Consider the following 22,490-nt stretch of genomic DNA (forward strand, 5'->3'; position numbering starts at 1 on the left):
TTTAGGTTCAGATGTTTTATAAATGAAATTTCAAAGTGTCAAACAAAATACCAAATAAGAGATTGACATTTACAAATAAACAATTGAAAATGCAAAGTAAAATATTCCTTCTCCCCTCTCTCCAAAAAAGGGAGGGAAAATATCAAAATACAGGTTGTGTGGAGCAAAATACTTTCAAGAGGCTTAAAGAATGCTCTGTGTAGTGCTTTGATTTAAATATTGGGGGGGAAATTACTCAATTTTATTTACTTTTACACAGGTAAGCAATTCATGTGTCTGAGTTGAATGTGTCTTTGAATAGCAGGCCCAACTGCAGATCATTTGTGAAAAATGCTAACCATTACTAGCTCCACACAAAGGGGACACTACAGACTGGACTCAATAACATGGCATAGGTTCCCAGGTCTGGTTCTCTGGACTGTGGCAGATACCCATGAAATATTGTTCATGTTGGGTAGATGGGTATCTGCCGCAATCCATGGGACAATTATTAAAAATGCGTATGATTACATTTTATTAATAGCACATTTTTTCATTAATTGTCTGAGCATCTGCCACAGTATCGGATTGCAGCAGTGCAATATTTTTTGGAATTTGCCTGTCAATTCTTTTAGCCAAGTACCCAAAGGAAGAAAAACTGAGCAAATGAGAGCAGTTTCTCTATAGGATAAGAGTTTAAATCCTGTTACTCTTTGTTGAAAACTATGACAACAACACAGAGAACAGCCTTGCTTATTTATCCTAAACAAATAACAAAAATAACATAGCCTTACAAATGGCAATTCATATTTGTTAGTTTAGCATTAACATATAATCAGTGAAGCATTACCTTTAAGACTTAATTGAAAACTAATTGCACAATACATAACTGTAGATATAATAATTTGCTGTTACACCAACTATTAAGGCTTGTTACTTAAATAATTCTTTGCAAACATTAGGAAAAGTAATCTTCTCTGGATGGTGCCAAAAACACTTGGCTAGTTTCAATCTTAACAGTGGAGTGATTTGCACATCACCAAAATAACGATATACATGCACTATTCTCCTGTAAAAGAGATTAATGATGAACGTAGCAGATAAAAATCAAGAGGACTTTCCCCAGGATTCTCCAAACTATTCCAATGCAGAGTTATCAATACTGTAAGGCTTACATCGTGTTACAGTGATTTTTCAATCCAAACTCAACAGATTTGAATTTATAGAATCATAGGCCTGGAAGAAACCTCAAGAAGTCATCTAGTCCAGAACCCTGAGCTCGTGGCAGAATTAAGTATTATCTAGACCAGGGGTCTCAAACATAGCTCCCCAGGGCCGCCCAGAGGGGGCTCGCGAGCCCCCAGAGAAAGCGGAGGCTCCGCCTCCGCCTCTCCTGGAGCCTCGGCGCGCCAGTCAGCGCCTGAGCCCTGCCCGATCCGAGCCGCGTGGGAGGCGGGGCTGGGAGCTCTGGGCTGAGCGCTGCGCCGGCGTGGAGCTCACAGCCCGCCCCTCACCACGCGGCTCAGATCGGGCGGGGGACCCGCCAGGGCCGGGCCGGGACCCGCCGGGCCGGGGGTGGGGAGGAAGCGAGACCCGCCGGGCCGGGTGGGAAGCGGACCGGCCGGGTGGGAAAGAGGGACCCGCGAAGCACAGCCCGGTCCCCCTTCCGTTCGGGACCCGCCGCCTAAGTGCCCCAAAGACCCCAGGCCGCATGAGGACTAGTGCATTGGCCAATCCACCCTTCCATGAGGCTTCCGTTCAGGACCCGACCTGCGGCGGGGGCGGGTCCCGAACGGAAGGGCCCCAAGACCCCGGCAGGCGGGGCCTCATGGAAGGGGTGGATTGGGGTGGCGTGTCAGTGATGTGGCCCTCGGGCCAATGCAGTAGTCCTCATGCGGCCCTCGGGGTCATTTGAGTTTGAGACCCCTGATCTAGACCATCCCTGACCACACCAGCCATACCACCAGGGGCTCATTCACCTGCACATCTACTAATGTGATATATGCCATCATGTGCCAGCAATGCCCCTCTGCTATGTACATTGGCCAAACTGGACAGACTCTACATAAAAGAATAAATGGACACAAATCAGACATCAGGAATGGTAACATACAAAAGCCAGTAGGAGAACACTTCAATTTCCCTGGACATTCAATAACAGATTTAAAAGTAGCCATCCTTCAACCAAAAAACTTCAAAAACAGACTTCAAAGAGAAACTGCAGAGCTACAATTCATTTGCAAATTTAACCCCATTAATTTGGGCTTGAATAGGGACTGGGCGCGGCTGGCTCACTACAAAAGCAATGTTACCTCTCTTGGTATTAACATCTCCTCATCGATTACAGGGAGTGAACCATATCCACCCTGACTGAATTGGCCTTGTTAACACTGGTTCGCCACTTGTAAGGTAACTCCCTTCTCTTCATGTGTCTGTATATTTATGCCTGCATCTGTAATTTTCACTCCATGCATCTGAAGAAGTGGGTGTTTTACCCAGGAAAGCTTATGCCAAGTAAATCTGTTAGTCTTTAATGTGCCACTGGACTTCAGTTTTACTGAACTGAGTTAAAACAAATTGAATTGAGTTTAATATCTTTGGAGTTCACCATATTAAAACTGCAATTGTCTTTGGTGTTATTGCGTGATTGTATGCATTGCCATGGGAAGAGTAAACAGGAGAATAGCAAAGAGTGATTAGGCAAATTCACTCGGGTTGTAACATCTCCAGAGAAACACCTCCCCCTGGAGAGGTCTGCATAGACTAGTTCAGACTAGATTCTCCAGGAACCAACAGATAAAGGGAGTATTTTTGGATAAATAGCCTTGTTTTAAACTGGCTCAGGGCCTCCTTCCTGATCCAGCAAGCGGACAGGACTTCTGGTCCAAGGTGAGCCCCAATGCTTAGGGAACGGTTGGAAGGACTTGGACTACTGAGGCCCCATAAGAGTGGGTGCTAAGTATATTATGAACTTGTGAGCACAAGAAGCCCCTTTGGGGAAGGGGGGGTTTAGGGACTTACTTGCCAGAGCCCAGGTTGGAAACAGTTTGGGTGATCTCTGGTAAGCTTATTCACGTGTGTAGGTTCTTTTACTGTTTTTAATATGTTTTCTCTATAATGCTTACACCTTTGGAAGTGCTGTGTGGTAACCTATACCTGTTTGCAATTACTCTGTTATTAGTCTCTGAAGAGAAAGCAACCACACCTGTTTAGGCAGATGGTCTTGTGCTGGGAATAACACAGTAAAGGCAGGGAAATGTTCGGCCTGGAAATACCCTGGTCAGAAGGGAGAGACACAGGTCTCCACCCAAGAAACACATCAGCTAGGGAGCCAAAAGCCTGAGAGTGGGTGCCCTGGCTGAACCACTAAGGGGAAACACAAATGCAGTTGCCCCAAATAGTGACAGACACCATCATCTTCCTTCTTTTCTCTCTATATCCAGGTGTGATGCTGTATGAGTGAGATATGACCATGTATATCATTCATCATATATTGGGTGACAGGGGATGGATCACTTGATGATTACCTGTTCTGTTCATTCCCTCTGTCATTGGCCACTGTCAGAAGACAGGATACTGGGCTAGATGGACCACTGATCTGATCCAGTATGGCCATATTTTTGTTCTTACAATAATGCCACTGTTAGACAATTGCAACAAATCTTGTATAAAGCATGTCATATAAGGCGTCACTAAAAAAAGTTATGATTTGCTAAATAAGATTATCCTGTTTAAATCCATGTATCATCATGGTAGCTAAAGTTATGAATAGTGGAGATATGTCTCACAAATGTATTTGTTCCTGGGGTAACACTCACAAGGTAGTTTACATATCCACACTAGCCGCCCATTGTGAATGGGCTACTCAAGCTTGATGACCCATTAACGACACTTCACTCTAACAGTGGGCCATAGAAGAAACTCATTCTGCCCAGATATCTCTTCCTGCCGACGCATCAGCCTCCAAGGGGCCAATGGCTACCCCTGGTGAGTCATCAAACCTTGTAAGGACATGCGATATCCTCATTTGACCCTGGACTTCATCTTGTGCCAATAACTTTCTGAAACTGGGTTGTGAGCTTTGTTTGAAATAGAAAATTTCCAGGCACATGGCAAAGGGTATAAAAGGCCCCTGGGATGACTTCATTTTGCATCTTTCCTGCTCTCATTCTCTGGACTGTGGATTTACAACTAAAAGGAGCATATTGGAAGGTCCTTAGTCCACAGTTCAATCTTTTGGAAGTTACCAGAGAGACTTTACAAGTAGGGTTGCCAAGCCTCCAGGATTGTTCTGGAGTCCCCAGGACTTAAAGATTAATCTTTAATTAAATATTAAATCATGTGATGAAACCTCCACAAATATGTCCAACCAAAATTGGCAACTCTATTTACAAGCCAGCAGTCTATTCCATTACTGCTATAAAACTGATATAAGGACCCTGCAATTATTGTATGTACATAACTAATGTGGATGTGACTCACCAATGCAGCACCTCCTGCTGGCTGTCCTGGGGATTAGCTCTGCTAGCCAGTGTGCCCTCTTCTGGTGGTGTCTCACCACAATCACTTCTGCTCCAGGACCCATGTCACTCCCAGGACCACAGCATACTCTTCATGACACAGCCTGTGCCACACTCTGTGCTCCCCTTTCCAGGTGACTTGCAGTCTGCCATCCAGCCACTTCCCTCAGTTGTGACTGCAGCCCATTGTCTGGCCACTTCCTCAGTGGCGATAGGGGTGGGGGGAGAGAAGACCCAGGACAGCCCACTACTCTGGGTCTTGGCCCAGGGACCCTGTAGATGGCCACCACTTGATGTGCCCCCTCTGACTCAGTTCATTTCCCTGGGTTAATTCCCCATGGCTCCCAGCACCTTCTTTACCCTTGCCTCAGGGCTTCAGCCTGCCAGTCTTAGCAGCTAGGCAGGAGCTCTCTCTAGCTCCCCTGATCCCCGCTGGTAGTACTGCACTGACCAAGGTGCTGTCACTCCTTCTTCCTGCTAGGAGCCTGGTTTTCCCTCTGCAAGCTCCAGGCAGCTACTGACTCTGCTCTGCAGCCCTGCTTAGATGGGCCAGCATGGCCCTGATTGGCTGCTCCTCACAGCCCCTCTCTAATTGGCTGCCTCCTAGGCAGCCTCCCTAGGGCTCTATTAACCCGTTATGGGCCAGTGTGGGGAAGGCACCCCATCACAATGACCTATTAACCATTTTAACTCTCTTCTTTTCTTAATAAACCTTTAGATTTTAGTTTAGTTGGCAGCCGTGTGATTATTGGGTAAGATCTGAGTTATATATTGACTTGGCCAAGTGGCTGATCTCTTGGGATTAGATGGATTTGATTAAATTGGTTTTCAATAACCACTCACTCATCTAGTGTCTGGATGGTGAGAAAACAGCTGGAATACCAAAGGGGACTGTATTTCTGACTTCTTGTTAACCATTGTGGAGAGAAAGAAGTTTATTTTTGCTACTGGGTTGAGATACAGATAGATATATACACACACAAACAGAGATATACCTATCTCATAGAGCTGGAAGGGACCCGAAAGGTCATTGAGTCCAGCCCCCTGCCTTCACTAGCAGGACCAAGTACTGATTTTGCCTCAGATCCCTAAGTGGCCCCCTCAAGGATTGAGCTCACAACCCTGGGTTTAGCAGGTCAATGCTCAAACCACTGAGCTATCCCTCCCCCACATAAGCTAATGAGAGAATAACCACCAGTTTGAGGTAAGACTACCCTATTTTTCAGCAGTTTGTCCTGAATCTGGCATTCTCAGCTGTGACCCACTGAGGCATGGGGACACCAGGTCAGAAATATGACCCTGTTCCATCCAATAATCCCCAGTGGTCAAGAGAACACACACACAAAAAAAACATATCTCATCATATATAATAGAGAAATAGCACCCTTCCTGTCATCTACTACTTTTATGAGGTAAAAACTCCATCTGCCCCTTTCTCCCATCCCACACAGGCTAGAAACCCATTATATCGGTCCAAATTTTACATGATATAAAAACAAATAATTTCCAGGAAGTATCACGACTTTCACATTCAAATAAAGACTCAGTTTAAAATTATAAACACACATATTAAGGCCTTGATTCTGCAGAGAGAACCACATGGACACTGATGCTCAGATTATTCTAAGTGCAGGACAGCAGAGCTTCCCCAGTTTTCAACCCGGAAATCCATTTACAAAAACTGAGCTTAAGACTGATTTGATCAGCTAATGAGGTAAAAGGTTCCCATATTATGGAGCACTTAGGAATTATTGATGAATTCCACTCCTCTTCTCTCCTAACTTTTACATGGTGTCTAACCAGAAATCTCTTAGCATACAACATACAGGCATCCTTCTGGCAGAAATTAATTGAAAACTGGAAGCAATATTAATTGACTCCTCTTCCCATCTCCAGTCCTATTTTTTGGAGACACTGGTTAATGCTCTTTTATATTTTTAACAGAAGAAAAACGTGGAGAGTGGGGGGAGAAGGAAGAGGAAAAAGTGAAGAAGATGGGAAAAGTAGAAAAGAGGAAGGAAAAGCAGAGTGAGGAGGAGAATAAACAGAAAGAAAGGAGAAGGCAGGAGAAAAGGAGAAAGAATAGCAGATTAAAAAAAAAAGTCTTTCAGACCTCAGTTCAGGAAGATACTAAAAGACATGCCTAGCTTTAATCACATAAGTAATCCCAGTGAAGAACTACTCATGTAGTTAAAGTTAGGTATGTGCTGAGGTACCTTACTATACTGGGACCTAGAGTTATACACACTGAACAAAGCCACAACAAAACAGGAATTTTAAGTTATGCAACTGGGGAACGAAAAGACTGACTTGGGAACTCATGCAGGTCTATTCAAATTAGAAGTTATGGCCAAGATTTTCAAAAGTGTCATGTGATTTTGAGTGCCTTGGTTTTGGGGCCCCCTTCTCACCCCTTACAGAAGCCTGATTTGCAAAGGCTAGCACTGAGCACTTTCTGAAAATCAGGCTCAGTTAAAGCATCTCAAGCTGGATACTCAAAAAATGGACACACCTAAAATAACTAGTCACTTTGAAAAATCTTGGTCTAAATTTAAAAGGGGCCACAAATATTCAATATTGAACATCATGTCATGCTCAACATTTTTTAAAATTAAAAATGGAAGGAAGCAGTTGGGAGCTGTTTCAAGTTTATTTAAAATTCTCATGTTACTGCATCAAATTAAGTTTTATTTTCTGGAAAATAAAACCTATTTATAAAATAATTCAATCTGGATGACACCGTGGTTAAAGCATTAGCCTGAAACTTGGGAGATGTGCATTCAATTATCTGCTTCACAAGAGACTTCCTATATGACCTTGACCAAGTCACTTAGTCACTCTGTGCTTCATTTGTAAAATGTGGACAATAGCACTCACAGGGATGTTGAGAGGATACATTATAGATTGTGTAGTGCTGAGATAAAGGTAATGTAAGCCATATAAGTACCTCCAGAGGTACTTTAAGAGGTCTTTTGCTACCTTGTGTTCTAATGCTGTTCCAATTAGACAACTGAAAGACATATTGTATAATATTTGCTGTACAATATTTTTGCTATTTGTCATTTTTTCCATTATAAAGTGCAAAATCAGATTGACAATGCGGTGGTTCCTTTAGATTCCATACTTTGCAAGACTTTATTTCCACTGGCAGTTTTCAGGACATCTCCCACCAGTGCCAGTGGGTCATTCTCAGAGCCAATAGACTCTGATAAATGGGAGAATTCAAATCCCAACATTTCTTGACTATGTCATTTGTTAACTCATTTCTCATCAGTACTCATTAAGCATTGTCTATGTGTCCCTCAGACTGCAGCCCCACAAGCAACACACTCTGGGTATGTCTTTGCTGCAGAGTTAATTCAGGTGTGGCCCCTAACTCCACTTCCATCCACACATAAAACCTCCTCACTCAAATCAGGTGTTGCTTTCAACCCAAGCTAACTGGCCCATCAAGAGCTAGGCTGGAGGTTGGGTGCCCCTTTCACCTGAGCTGGTAGCCAACCCATTTCACAGTGAGGACACAGGCTAAATCACTCAAGTGCTAATAGTCCTCCAGTGCCTTCCCACAATTCCCCCTATATGCTCAGGACAGAAAAGTTCTCTTACCATTCACTGGGAAATAATCAGCTTACTTCAGTACAAAAAAACATGTGATGTGCCCCCAGAAGTGCTGACCTCACAAATGGGGAGTTCAGCACTAGTGAGAACAGAGTAACGTGAGTAGGGCTTTGCGGTGTGGCTGCTGACACCCAGACTAGGCTAATTTAGGGATTGATCACCTGAGCTAACTGCAGTGAAGACATACCCAAGAGGACTTCTTAATCTGTACTGGGAATAGTACTATTCAACATATTCATAAATGAGCTGGAAAAAGGGGTAAACGTGGCAAAATTTGCAGATGATACAAAACTACTCAAGATAGTTAAGTCTCAACAGACTGCGAAGAGCTACAAAAGGATCTCACAAAACTGGGTGACTGCAATATAATGGCAGATGAAATTCAATGTTGATAAATGGAAAGTCATGCACATTGGAAAACATAATCCAAACTACACATATAAAATGATGGGGTCTAAATTAGCTATTACCACTCAAGAAAAAGATCTTAGAGTTATTGTGGATAGTTCTCTGAAAACATGCACTCAATGTGCAGAGGCAGTCAAAAAAACTAACAGGATGTTGGGAATCATTAAGAAAGGGATAGATAATAAGACAGAAAATATTATATTGCCTCTGTATAAATCTATGGTACACCCACATTTTGAATACTGCATGCAGATGTGGTCACCCCTTCTCAAAAAAGATATATTGGAATTGGAAAAGGTTCAGAAAAGGGCAACAACAAAAAGAGACTGGGACTTTTCAGTTTGGAAAAGAGGAGACTAAGGGAGGATATGATAGAAGAATATAAAATCATGAGTGATGTGGAGAAAATGAATAAGGAGAAGTTATTTACTTATTCCCATAAAGCAAGAACGAGGGGTCATCAAATGAAATTAATGGGCAGCAGGTTTAAAACAAATAAAAGGAAGTTCTTCTTCACACAGCGCACAGTCAACTTGTGGAACTCCTTACCTGAGGAGGTTGTGAAGGCTAGGACTATAACAGGGTTTAAAAGGGAACTGGATAAATTCATGGGGGTTAAGTCCATAAATGGCTATTAGCCAGGATGGGTATGGAAGGGTGTCCCTAGCCTCTGTTTGTCAGAGGATGGAGATGGATGGCAGGAGAGAGATCACTTGATCACTGCCTGTTAGGTTCACTCCCTCTGGGGCACCTGACATTGGCCACTGTTAGAAGACAGGATACAGGGCTAGATGGACCTTTGGTCTGACCCAGTACGGCCATTCTTATGTTCTTATTGATCATTTAGAGGGGAGAGATGGTAATAGTCCCTGTTTTCTCTATCTTGTAACAACATTCTCCTACCTCCCCACCACAGCGTGTGACTGCCCTTATTCTAGTGCTGGATAATTTCCCAGTTTCTTTTTTCAACAGCAAATATTTCAGATGCCTTTGATCTTGCCTGCACCTGAGTGAGTCCAAAGGAACAGCATGATTGGGCCCAGATTTGCATGTTAATTGTCCATGGCTGGAAGAGTTGGATTGAATCAAACTCATGGTTTTTGAAGCAGCAGGATTTGCAATTTTTGTATCGTTTAATTTGACCAGATATGTACTGACAGACTGAAGTCCACCTGTCTTAGTAGGGCAACAATTAAAATACAGGTAGGGTCCTACCAAATTCACAGTCCATTCTGATTAATTTCACAGCCAGAGGGTTTTAAAACTGATCAATTTCAAGATTTCAGATGTTTACATCTGAAATTTCACAGTGCTGTAACCCTGGGGGTCCTGACCCAAAATGGGAAGGGGGGAGGGGGAAGGGTTGCAAAGTTGTTATAGGAGGGGCCACCCTAACCCTCCCAGCTTCCTGCAGTTAGAGGAGGTTCCTGGAGGTGCATAGGATCTCCCCTATGCTGCTGCAAGCACCCCAGCTGGGGGCTCCTCGCTGCTAATCCAGGCCAGTGACAGAATAAAGCAGGGGACCCCAGCCAATTTGGGCCCCTGTGCCCCAGCCCTGGAAGAAGCCCTAGGGCAAAAGCCCTGACCAGGTCACCCTGAGCCCCAGCAGTAGCCATGGGGGAAGAAGCGTCAAGCCCAAGTGCCCCAAACCCCGGCTACAGCCGTGGGCCTGAAGCCCTAAGCCTGGGCTGCTCCGGCTAGCGGGGGGGAGGGGTCAGAAGCCCTGAGCCTGGGCTGCCCCAAACTCTAGCTGAAGTGGCAGGGGGCAGAAGCCCCAAGCCTGGGTTGTCCCAGCTGGTGTGGGGTAAGGGGGGCATGGAAGCCTAGAGCCTGGGCTGCCTCAGGTGGAGTGGCGAGGGAGTGGGGGGTGGAAGCCTCCAGCCCAGGCTGTCCTGAGCTCCATCTGCAGCCACTAGGAGTGGAAGCCCCAAGCCCCAGCAGGAGTCGTCCTGGGAGAAAGCCCCGAGCTCGGCACCCAGAGCTGCGGGGGAGGGGAAAGGGGGGGATGGAAGCCCAGAGCCCAGCTTCTAGGCTGCTGCAGCGCAGAAGTGAAGGTGTAACACCCTCATTTCTGCGCTACCTCTGGAGGTGGATCTGATCTCCCCACCAAGAGTGGCCATGCAGGTGAAGGACAATTCCAGTCCCTCCCTAGCATGTCCAGAATAGCAGCTAGGAGCCCCATGCTCCCAGCAGCAGGGGAGATCAGATTTCACGGGGAACGGCTGATTTAACAGTCTGTGACACATTTTCCACGGCTGTGAAATTGGAAGGGCCCTAGATACAAGTATTTTAGTCCTATTCTTCTTAGAACTTAAAGCAAATCAGTCCAGATCCCTTAAAACTTCTTTCCAGCAGGGCTCTTAGCTGAATTAATGGCCCAGATGTATTAGACTTTTTCGTCACTGATATGCTGAAACTTTGCTGGGAATAATATCGCTGTTCTTATTCCTGCTTTTTCAACTGCCCATTTAAGAGGCACTCTTTCTAATGTGCCCATGAGGACTGAGCTCAGGGAAACAAACAACATGGCCATGATGAATTATCACATTTGTTTAGCTATTTTCAGACTTTGTAACAATCAGAGTCGGAGTAACAATAGCCATGACTTATTAGCCTCTTAGGTTTTGAGCATGTGGATCTGTGGCGGTTTTCACTTGTGGGGATGGGTGGGGGGGCACTACTAGTGGTCAAGGCTTTGACCTTTCAACATGCGGGGAGTAGGGGCTGAGACCTCCCACTCCACCAGGCTCCAGCCCAGGGCCCCGTGAGGGCAACACAAGGGTCTCATACCCAGGAGTATCTTAAAGCTGCTCTCCCTGGGCCACTTCCTACCACCCTGCTATTGTCCAAAGTTTGCAGTCTATCAGCGGAGGCTGTGAAGGGGGTCAGCTCATCACTTGACATCTTTTCTTGGCCAGGCATGGTGTGATTGTTGTCTCCCTCCTGGGGCAATGGCTGCCTCCTGCCGCCTCATGTCTTGGCCCTCCGGCAGGTGATTCCAAGTCTCTTCCCTTCCAGGGGAGACAAACAAAACATGGGGAATCAATGGATAAACTGGGTTAATAGGTGAGAGGGGGAAATACCTCCCTCTCCAAGTATAATAGAAGCAGGTCCTCCCTTTCCTCAGGGAGGGGTCTTCAGACAATTGTTGAGGAAGAGATCCTGCCTTCCCTCAGCTTTTTTCTCATGAGCTGCAAGGTACAAGTCCTTTCTCATCCCTGGTCTGCCCACACGTGAGTTGTTCTGCTCCCTTTTAGCACCTCCTGCAGTCTTGACATCTCTTGCAGGGGTGGCAGGCTGGGGCTTAATCCCTTGTTGCCCAGTGTGGGGTTTGTATACTCCATCACAGGATCCTGTAACTCCTTCTAAAATATGGTGTTTGTTGTTCAATGTCAAGGTGTTAGAGCTTATTTTAATGGTCTGGGATTCATAATCAATATCTTCTAGAATTCTGAGGACAGAGATATTTTAAACCCTGACTTGGTGCTTCAGTGTTTCCACTTTTCTTTCCAGCAAAGAACTTTTTAAAGCAATTTTGTAATTTTCTTGAAGTTTTTTTGAGCTCAGAGTCCATACAGCCTAACGCTGCTCAGTAGTAAAATCTCTTGGATCTTAAATTAACAACTTCTCAGAAAACTACTCTATTTTTTTCCCTACAAAGGAGGCAGATTTTTGTTTACAGTCCATCTTAATGTGAAGGACTAAAATTATCTTTCAGTCCCCTTTTAGTTGAGCTTGTATTTAACTAGTGGTTAAGATGGAGCTGCTGGCTGGATTCATATAATTCTGAGCTGTTTGATTTCCCCTTACTTTCCCTCCCTTTTTTGCTCACTCTTAAAACTGGGTCAAACAAAGCCCTTCTTCACCTGTTCGGAGGGGGGAAATTACTTATGTGCCATATTTGGCAAACTGTGTTCCAGCTGAAGCTGCTCTTCTCTGGTTGGTGCTGAGTTCTGCCCCTGAACAAATACTTAATACTGAAGAACCCTCCAAGCAGGATTTACACCCGATTAAAAATAGCATAGGTTCATACTTATTAATAGCAGCATAGCTGTGCAATTCATGACTCATTATTAAATATTTGTACAGCAAGAGCACCTAGGAGCCCCAGTCACAAACCAGGACTCCATTGTGGTAGGCATTGTACAAAGAACAGAACAACAACGCCTGCCCTAAAGAACTAACAGTCTAAGGCCAGGTCTACACTAGAAGTGCTTTGATGGAATAGCTATACCAGTATTCTGTACTGGCAAAGCCCTCCTAATGTAAGCACAGCTCACCCTGAAAAAATGGTGCTTTTGCGGTTATAGCTTACTTCAGCCCCCCACCCCTCCCAGCGAAATAAAGCCATATCAGCAAATGTGCAGTTTTGCCGGTATAATGCATCTACCCTAGGGGCTTTTGCTGGCACAGCTCTGTCAGTAGCAAATCACACCTCTGACTGATTTAGGCCTGATCTACAACTAAAAAACTTAGGCCAACCTAGCTACGTTGTTCAGGGGTGTGAAAAATTCACACACCCCTGAGACATAAGTCAGCTTAACTAAGTCCCCGTGTAGACAGCATTAGGTCAATCGAAGAACTCTTTCATCAACCTAGCTGCCTCCGCTCAGGGAAGTGTATTACTACAGTGATGGAAAGACCCTTTCCACCATTATAGTAAACATCTACACTACAGTGATGCTACTGCAGCTCTACCGCTGTATCATTTCTAGTGTAGACATACTCTTAGCCATGATGATAAAAATCTGTACTGTAGACCTGGCCTAAGTATAAGATAAAAGACCACAAGTAAATATACACAGACAGACTAGGAAGCACAAGGAAACAATGAGATAATATTGATTAACATGATAGACAGTAGTCTCGGCATACCTTAGTGTTTCCTAAAGCCTAGCATGTACCCCATTAGATGTCTGTGAGAACAGACCTCTTAATTATTCTCGACAGTCTCAGCTTTCACTAACTTAAAAAAAAAATCCTCTAGCAAGCAGTTGCTGTTGCACAGATAGCCTTCAAAATGTGAAGTGTGCGTAACTGGTGCACAGGCTGCTCCTGAATCTGCTGAGAGCCTGAAACAAGAGCTCTGAGACGAGAACAGCACCATTCATCTTAACACTTGCTAATTCAGATGAGAGAGGTCACACTGAAATTGTCAACGTTGACAATTTCACCGCTTGTCAAAGCATGTAAAAAAGGAGAGGAAGTTTATTATGAAGATCTGCAAGAGTGTTTCCAAAAATTGTAGATGGAGAGGGGGAATGGGAGGGAAAGATGTATGAATGAAGATGGGTAGGACTTTAGCACCACATGGAGCATGATGCATTTCATTTGCCTGAAAGGGGAGAGACGACACTCAGGTTTCAAAAGTTTGGGAAACATTCATATTGTTGGATGCTGACAAATTCTGCAGCAAAAACGTCTTGATTTTATTTGCTCACATATACTGGATTCTATGGCAAACTGTAGCAGCATGAAATAAATGAAAAAAGTAATCAGATTTTTGTTGAATATTAAAATTAACTAAACAATCAATGCAGTATTGATGTTCATTTTAATGCAATGAAAATCCTTTAAGATATTTTTCCATTGAAATTTTTGCAGCAGGGTAAAATAAATCTGTCATCATATTTTGTATTGACAATAGGGTAGTGGGGGGATGGAGAAAAATAAGCCAAAGACTTGGCTCACAGGAGGTTTTGGGTTCTTAAAAGAAGGCTGTATTAGCGATAGAGGGTATGTGAGGTAGCAGGAACTGGGAAGGGTTGGTAACTGAGGCAAGAAGTGGATTTGAGTTCTATTACCTCTTCCTGGAGGTGTTTGTGGGAGGGAACTTGTGGGAGAGGTAAAATATTTGCCTTCTTGTCCATGGGTCCTCCTTAGTGAAAGAGTCAGGAGCCTTTGTGAAATCAAGTCATCTAGCAGACCAATCAGCAACACACCTTTTCTATGCCTGAGGCAGGGGCAGCATTTTCTGTAGGACCACAGCACCACTCAAAGCAGAGACTAAGTTTACCATACTTCTCACATAAATCTAAACACTGTAGAGATCAACAGTAGCGATAGGAAACGTATACAGTTCTAGCTATCATATTTCATGAGTTCCAATGCAAGTCTGTCTACAGCAAGTTCCTTTTCATTTATATAGTGCACGCAATATAACTAGGTCCTATTTTTCAACCTAGCCCTTTTCTCTCTCCTGGAGAGAGCAGGGGAGGCAGAGGGGCTAGCTAGCTACCTTTTCATCAGTCCCTTACGGCATAGAGCACTGGCTATAGGTCTGCTCAAGAGATCAAAGATCTCTTTAGATTAATGACTGCATCTTCATATATGTTTGTATAGGGCCAAGCACAGCTGTATAACTGAGATTAAACAGAAACAGATGATTGGCAGTGGGCAGAGAAACCATTCCTGATGTTTTGCAACATGTGTTTGTAAACAGATAATCATGCCATAGTTTTATTCACTCTTACGTGATATCGAGCCATTGCCCCCACCTTTGCCCATCCAATTATGCCAGACTCAGTTTTCCATTAGTCAAATTTTCCCACAAGCAGCTTCATACCTTCTCTCATGCCAATTTTTAAAGCCTGAGAGCAGATCCTCATAAAAATCCACAGCTCCATTACATTTTTATTAATAAATTAAATTAATGTACATTGAGGGTTTTTTTTGTTTGTTTTTTAAAAAGAGGATGGGAGGGGAAGTAATTTCAGTCACACCCAAGTAATTTCATTGATGTTTAATGGGGCTGCATAGTTGTAAATGAAGACAGAAATGCAGCCTAAGGGCCAGTTGTCTCAAAGAAAGAACTCCTACTTTATGACTTCAAAGCATGGAAATCTTAATAAATCACTTCACATGGTGCCAGTTTTGCCCCTTAGTATCCTCAGTTTGCTTTGGGGGCCAGAACCACTTCTCTTTCCAAGGTGGGAAGGTGGAGGGAGCAAACACTCCTTTCTCCTCAGAGCAATTTGTTGGAAAATTGGGAAGTAGAAATTTGGAGTTCCAGCAGTTTATACAGTCCTTCTTTGCATACATACTTCCAGGTGCACGGGAAAGGACGACCCTTAATTTACTGTACTTGGCTTCAAGAGAAGTATGACAATTCTTTTTATTTTGAATATAAATCATATCCATTAAAATGATTGCTCTGTCGGAGTGATTAGCTCTGAAAACACCCACCCACCTCAAAGTTGCTGTTTTAGATCTTGCCAGGGCAGTCCCCCACATTTCAAAGGTAGTTTGCTTCAAACTGGTTTTAGGTTGTTACTGTGACTCTGAACAGTAAACTATTGTTGCAGTCATTAGTCTTTAGGGCTGTAGCCTATAATACCTCTTTTGTAATAACAGCATAATTTGAAAATTGAGATTTTTATCTAGTTAGATGTCAGTAAGCAGTGATTTCAGGAAGCAGATAAAAAGGAACAGAGCCAAGAATTAGGGTAATTAGTACTTAGAGTTCCTTTTATCTAAAGATCGCACGGGTTAACCTCTACCCGCCCCCATGCCCTTGTCATACTCCCATTCTTCCACCTCAGCACTAGCCAGTTGTACTGAATCAATAGGATATAGAGGGGGCAGAATAGCACCAATCATACTGGTTTTTAAGTGGGCCATCACTAAGTGACTGCTGTGGGAGCACACTAGTATACACATCTATTTGTAGCTTCTAATGGTGAGCATTGTTGGTGGCATTTAATCACAGTATTTAACATTACTTAAACTACTGCCCAAATACATCCCCATTACACAGAGACTGTTACTATTGTCTTACTTTAGCATTAATCATTAGCGCCCACTAGCATTAAGCATCAGTTCCCTGGAACAGTTCCCAATAAGACTGCTATCCCTGAGTAAACTGTATTCTATCTCAGGGTATGGCTACACTTACGGTTTGCAGCGCTGGTCATCCAGCTGTGCAGGGCCAGCGCTGGTGTGTGGCCACACTCACAGCTACCAGTGCTGGTGTGTGACCACATTTGCAGCACTGTTGGGAGTGATGCATTATGGGCAGCTATCCCAGCGTTCAAGTGGCCGCAACGTGCTTTTCAAAAGAGGGGGGTGGAGTGGGGTCTAGTGTGACAGGGAGCAGGGGGAGAGAGAGAGAGGGGATTTTTGGAGCCAACACTGTGTGTTTAGCTTCCTGCCTTGAAAAATCAGAACATGTTTCCGACCCCTTAGTCTTAACTCTTAATTGCAAACAGCCTGCAGCCAACACGACTCCCCGCTGTTTCATTCACTCCCTGCCTGCCTCTCATTTGATTGTTTACAGCCAGGTACACATGATCACAGCAAACAGGAGCTCTGTTTGTTTTTTAGATAAGCAGCAGTGGCAACGGAGCTCCGCGCGGAGCTCATTCATAACAAAACAAAGAGAGTAATTTATAAAAGCATTCTGGGATACATCCTTATACCCTGGAGGCCAATCACAGCGCTGGTGTGTGGCCACACTTGATGACCAGCGCTGCAGCACCAGCGCTGGAATCCTTATTCCCCATGCTGAGTGAGGTGTACGGCCAGCGCTGCAGCCAGGGAGTTGCAGCGCTGGAAGTGCCCTGCAGGTGTGGCCACTTACTAATTGCAGCGCTGGTGGAGGCTTTCCAGCGCTGCAACTCGCCAGTGTAGCCATACCCTAAGTATCTGAACACTGAAGGGTCAAATCCTCTTTTCTCTACCATGAGCAGTAGAGTCCCAGACACAGCAGAACAAATAGTTTCATTGCACATGTCAGGGTTCCAAGAGTCTCTACTGAGTGAGCATCCGTGTATCCACACGGGACACCCACCCTGCATCTGGAACATCCAGTTTTGGATCCTGAAGATGATAACACTTTACGCCTGCTCCTCTATGACCAACCTATTTCCTGAGATCACTTCTCTCTCTCGGTACAAAGTAAATGAAGGCTGTAGCCAACATATTAAAAAATAGAAATAAAATCTTTGGGATATCTTCCCTCCTCAAAAGAGGGTAGGGCAGTAATTTCTTAGACTATTTTGGGGAGGTTCCTTCTTTACACAAAACAAAGAAAGCAAGGCTTGCAGGCAGATTGCTGGTAAACAGTCTTTTGAAGTTTTTTCTCCCCTGCAGAGAAGAAAGAAAGACTCAAATGCAAACCATCAAAAAAACAGTCGCTTTGCAACTCTTTCCCTTCCTCCAGGCTAGCTAGTCAAACATAGAAAAGACAAACACAAAGTCTTTTCATAGTACTTATCCTGTGAGGAATCATGCTTTTTGCCAGGCAGTCCACACAGAACTGCTTCCCCACTCCGAGCAACCCGTAGCAACTTTGGCCAAGATTCACAAAAGGACTTAAGAGCTCAATTTCAACATTTTGGCATCACCAAGATCCTCAAAATCCCTGCTCAGCTGCTGCCTAGCTCTGGATGTGCCTGAATTTCTGCCATTAAAATCCCTGAGACAGCTACATTTATGCTGCTGGGCATGCATACACCACCTCAGTCCTGGCAGATAGGGCTTGTCTCACACCTACATGTCACTGGAATCCTTAAGGTAGGCGCCCCCCCATTTGTTAGGTGTGCTCTGAGTATGCCTAAGTCCACATAAAACGTCCAAGGGGAGGCAGGAATAAGAGGCTTCCTTTATAACCCATAAATCCCATTGGTTAGGAGACTCACCTGGTATGTGGGACCCTGGTTAAGTTCTCCCCTCTGCTTGATGAGGCTGAGGGCTTTGAACTTAAATGTTCTCTGGTGTGTGTGTTCTAATCGCTGGGCTATGGGATACTGAGGAGTGGGTCTTTGTCAGTCTCTCCTGTTGAAGCTGTACTACGGTGTATAAATAAATGAAATGTGCATTGGTCCAGAAGGAGTGTGAGAATAACTCTATAGCCCAGTGGTTAGGGGTCCTATTTCTCTCCATGATCATATAGCAGGGTTTCTCAAACAGGGGTCGCCGCTTGTGTAGGGAAAGCCCCTGGCGGGCCGGGCCGGTGTGTATACCTGCCCTGTCCACAGGTCCGGCCAATTGTGGCTCCCAATGGCCGCAGATCGCTGCTTCGGGCCAATGGGGCTCCCAGTGGGAGCCACGATTGGCCGGACCTGCAGACGGGGCAAGTAAACACACTGGCCTGGCCCGCCAGGGCCTTTCCCTACACAAGCGGCGACCTCTGTTTGAGAAACCCTGTCATATAGGGACTCTAGGCACCTAACTCAAGGCTATGGATTCCACTGGGTGGCAAGGCACCCAAGTTCCTTTATGGATTTAGCTCTTCCTTTCTTGTCCTTATAAAAACTCCAGGAAGACTAACAGATTCCAGCCATTCCCTGGATGTGGTGGCTAACCAGTAGTACCTATATAAAATCATGAGTGATGTGGAGAAAATGGATAAGGAAAAGTTATTTACTTATTCCCATAACAACTAGGGGTCACCAAATGAAATTAATGGGCAGCAGGTTTAAAACAAATAAAAGGAAGTTCTTCTTCATGCAGTGCACAGTCAACTTGTGGAACTCCTTGCCTGAGGAGGTTGTGAAGGCTAGGACTATAACAGCGTTTAAAAGAGAACTGGATAAATTCATGAGGGTTAAGTCCATAAATGGCTATTAGCCAGAATGGGTAAGGAATGGTGTCCCTAGCCTGTCTGTCAGAGGATGGAGATGGATGGCAGGAGAGAGATCACTTGATCATAGCCTGTTAGGGTCACTCCCTCTGGGGCACCTGGCTTTGGCCACTGTCGGTAGACAGGATACTGGGCTAGATGGACCTTTGGTCTGACCCGGTACGGCCATTCTTATGTTCTTACCTGCTGGTTAATTCTTCCCTTCCCAGTGTACATGTCCAAGATTTTTGACGCCATCATCATCTTCCTGCTTCCACTGAGACTCAAATGAATGGTCTGCCTCAGGACAAGGTGGAATTCTAGTCTGTGTTCATATACAAAAGAGGTTACACATTAAAGTTAAGGTGATGAAATGTTGTGAATATAATTTTTATTCTTGTATATCTAAGCAATTTTTTTTCAGTTTATGTCTGCATTTCTCCCATTCTTTCCCCTCATTTAGGGTGCAAGATTTCCACTGGTATGTCCCAATCAGGAGAAGCCTAGGATAAATTATTGCCTGCTTAATTGAACTGATTTCTATTCATATATCAACAAGTTGAAGTAAACTTAGATCAGTAACTTTACTGCAATTGCAGACAAGGTCCCCAAGGAAAAAGAGACTCAATGACTGTAGCCATTACACAGCAAGTGACATGATGGAATTGAATGTGGTCATGGTAGAAGGCTTCAGGGACCTCATACACCTCAATGAGCCTGCCTACAAAGTGCTGCATCACACTATGTTCCCTCAAAGCAAGATTCCCAGTACGGACAATGCTCACAATGTCAAGCCTCTAATACTCAAGATGATCAACCAGACATAGCAGTGCTAAGGGAAAAGCATAGCACCAGCTTTAAGAACCAGTTTTCCATCAAACAAGCTTGTAACATTGGCAACAAGTTTGGACACATGCTACAAGCATATCAAAAACTTGTGGGTTTTTAAATATTGAAGAACTTCAGAAAATTGCATTTGACAAAATTTCTTTGACTACTGAAAAGTATAATAGATTTGTCATTGGTTTGTTAATATGAGCTGAAGACAGAATGCTCTTTCAACTGAAGAAAATACCCAGAAGAAAAAAAAACAACACATGTCCTAGATTTCATAGAGACCATTGTCCTCTAATTTGCATTAACCTTTCCAAATAGGGAAACTTGATGACTGTATTATTGCATACTTTTTCTCTGAACCAAAAAAAGTGATACAATATTAACATTACAAAAATGAATGTATTTACTTTATGGTATTGATTTGCAAAATCACTCATGCTTCCTAAGTAAAAGGCTGTAAAAAGACTGAAGACCAAGTCAGGAAAAAAAGTGCAGATATTGTTCAGAAACATGAACCCACAACCTTTTTGAAACCAAAAATGCTGACACTACTAATATGAGTGCTTTATTTGGTGGTAAAAAACAAGCCACTAAAAGGGATCTTTTTTGAGCACTGAAATGGAAGAATGGTAATCACAGATTATGTTAAAAAGGAATTTTATTTACTTTGCTGATTTGGAATCAGTTATCCATTTCAGTAACTAGAAAAGATTTTTAAAAGTGAAATACCCAATGTGATAAGTAGCTTATGGTGCATGCTAGTTGTGCTAAATAGTACCAGTCCAACCAGTTATTTTCACATAGCTGAGAGTCACTGTTCTGCTATCTGACCCCCAGGATAAATTGGTCACTTTTTTATAATCCTTCCCCCTCCCCACCCACCACCACACAGGCAGCCAGAGACAGTTTGCAAGTCATATAGATGTGATGCTATCAGAATTTATGATATACTAGGTGGTGTGACATGCTGATCAGAACAATGGTAAATAAAGATCAAACTAGCCAGAGACATAAAGGGTAACAAGAAAACATTCTATAAATACATTAGAAGCAAGAGGAAGACCAAGGACAGGGTAGGCCCATTACTCAATAAGGGGAGAAAAATAACAACAGAAAATGTGGAAACGGCAGAGGTGCTTAATGACTTTTGTTTCAGTTTTCACCAAGAAGGTTGGTGGTGATTGGAAGTCTAATGCCAATGAAAATGAGGTAGGAACAGAAGAGGCTAAAATAGGAAAAGAACAAATTAAACATTACTTGGAAAAATTAGATGTCTTCAAGTCACCCAGGCTCCAGTGAAATGCATCCTAGAATACTCAAGAGCTGACTGAGGAGATATCTGAGCCATTAACGATTATCTTTGAGAAGTCATGGAAGACAGGAGAGATTCCAGAAGACTGGAAAAGGGTAAATATAGTGCTCTTCTATAAAAAGGGAAATAAGGACAACCCAGGAAATTACAGGACCAGTCAGCTTAACTTCTATACCCAGAAAGATAATGGAGCAAATAATTAAGCAATCAGTTTGCAAACATCTAGAAGATAATAAGGTGATAAGTGACAGCATGGATTTGTCAAAAACAAATTGTGTCAAACCAACCTGATAGCTTTCTTTGGGTAGGTCTATACTTACCTGCTGGGTCGACGCGTAGCGTTCGACTTCTCGGAGTTCGAACTATCGCATCTAATCTAGACGCGATAGTTCGAACTCTGAACGCGCTCCCATCGACTCCGGAACTCCACCACCGCAAACGGCGGTGGCGGAGTCGACGGGGGAGCCGCGGACTTCGATCCCATGGCGTCTGGACAGGTAAGAAGTTCGAACTAAGGTAGTTCGACTTCAGCTACGCTATTCGCGTAGCTGAAGTCGCGTACCTTAGTTCGACCCCCTACCCCAGTGTAGACCAGACCTTTGACAGAGTATCAAGTCTTGTGGATAGGAGGGGAAGCGGTAGATGTGGTATATCTTGACTTAAGTAAAGTTTTTGATACTGTCTTGCATTACCTTCTCATAAACCAACCAGGGAAATGCAATCTAGATGGAGCTATTATAAGGTGGGTGAATACTGGTTGGAAAACCGTTCCCAGAGAGTAGTTATCAGTGGTTCACAGTAATGCTGGAAGGGCATAACTAGTGGGGTTCCACAGGGATCGGTTCTGAGTCCAGTTCTGTTCAATATTTTCATCAATGATTTAGATAATAGTATAGTGAGTACACTTATAAAGTTTGTGGATGATACCAAGTTGGGAGGGGTTGCAAGTGCTTCGGAGGATAGGATTAAAATTCAAAATGATCCTGGGTTAGTGTTTTTGTTCTGTGGTGTGTAGAACCTATCCTTGCAACAAAGCCCGATGCCAACTCTGTCCACACAGCGATTCAAGTGACATCATCATAGAACCTAATCACATCAGCCATGCCATCAGGCGCTCGTTCACCCGCATATCTACCAATGTGATATGTGCCATCATGTGCCAGCAATGCCCCTCTGCCATGTACATTGGCCAAACCAGACAGTCTCTATGCAAAAGAATAAATGGACACAAATCTGACATCAGGAATCATAAGAT

The 22,490-nt window shown here is 43.9% G+C and overlaps 1 long non-coding RNA gene across 2 annotated transcripts in view; it reads right to left on the bottom strand.

Moving 5' to 3' along the window:
• Positions 1 to 22,490, bottom strand: part of LOC120373107 — a 50,250-nt gene that overhangs the window by 26,221 nt on the left and 1,539 nt on the right. Inside the window, exons 2-3 of one of the 2 annotated variants that reach the window (XR_005585391.1) lie at positions 19,291 to 19,411; positions 11,316 to 11,536 (exon numbers count right to left, since the gene is read on the bottom strand). This is a non-coding gene — a long non-coding RNA (uncharacterized LOC120373107). Of the gene's footprint in view, positions 1 to 9,427; positions 11,537 to 19,290; positions 19,412 to 22,490 lie in introns of those variants that run through there. The other variant, XR_005585386.1, reaches the window with a different exon arrangement.

Source organism: Mauremys reevesii, linkage group 1 (genome assembly GCF_016161935.1).
Source record: "Mauremys reevesii isolate NIE-2019 linkage group 1, ASM1616193v1, whole genome shotgun sequence".
Classification (NCBI taxonomy): Eukaryota; Metazoa; Chordata; order Testudines; family Geoemydidae; genus Mauremys; species Mauremys reevesii.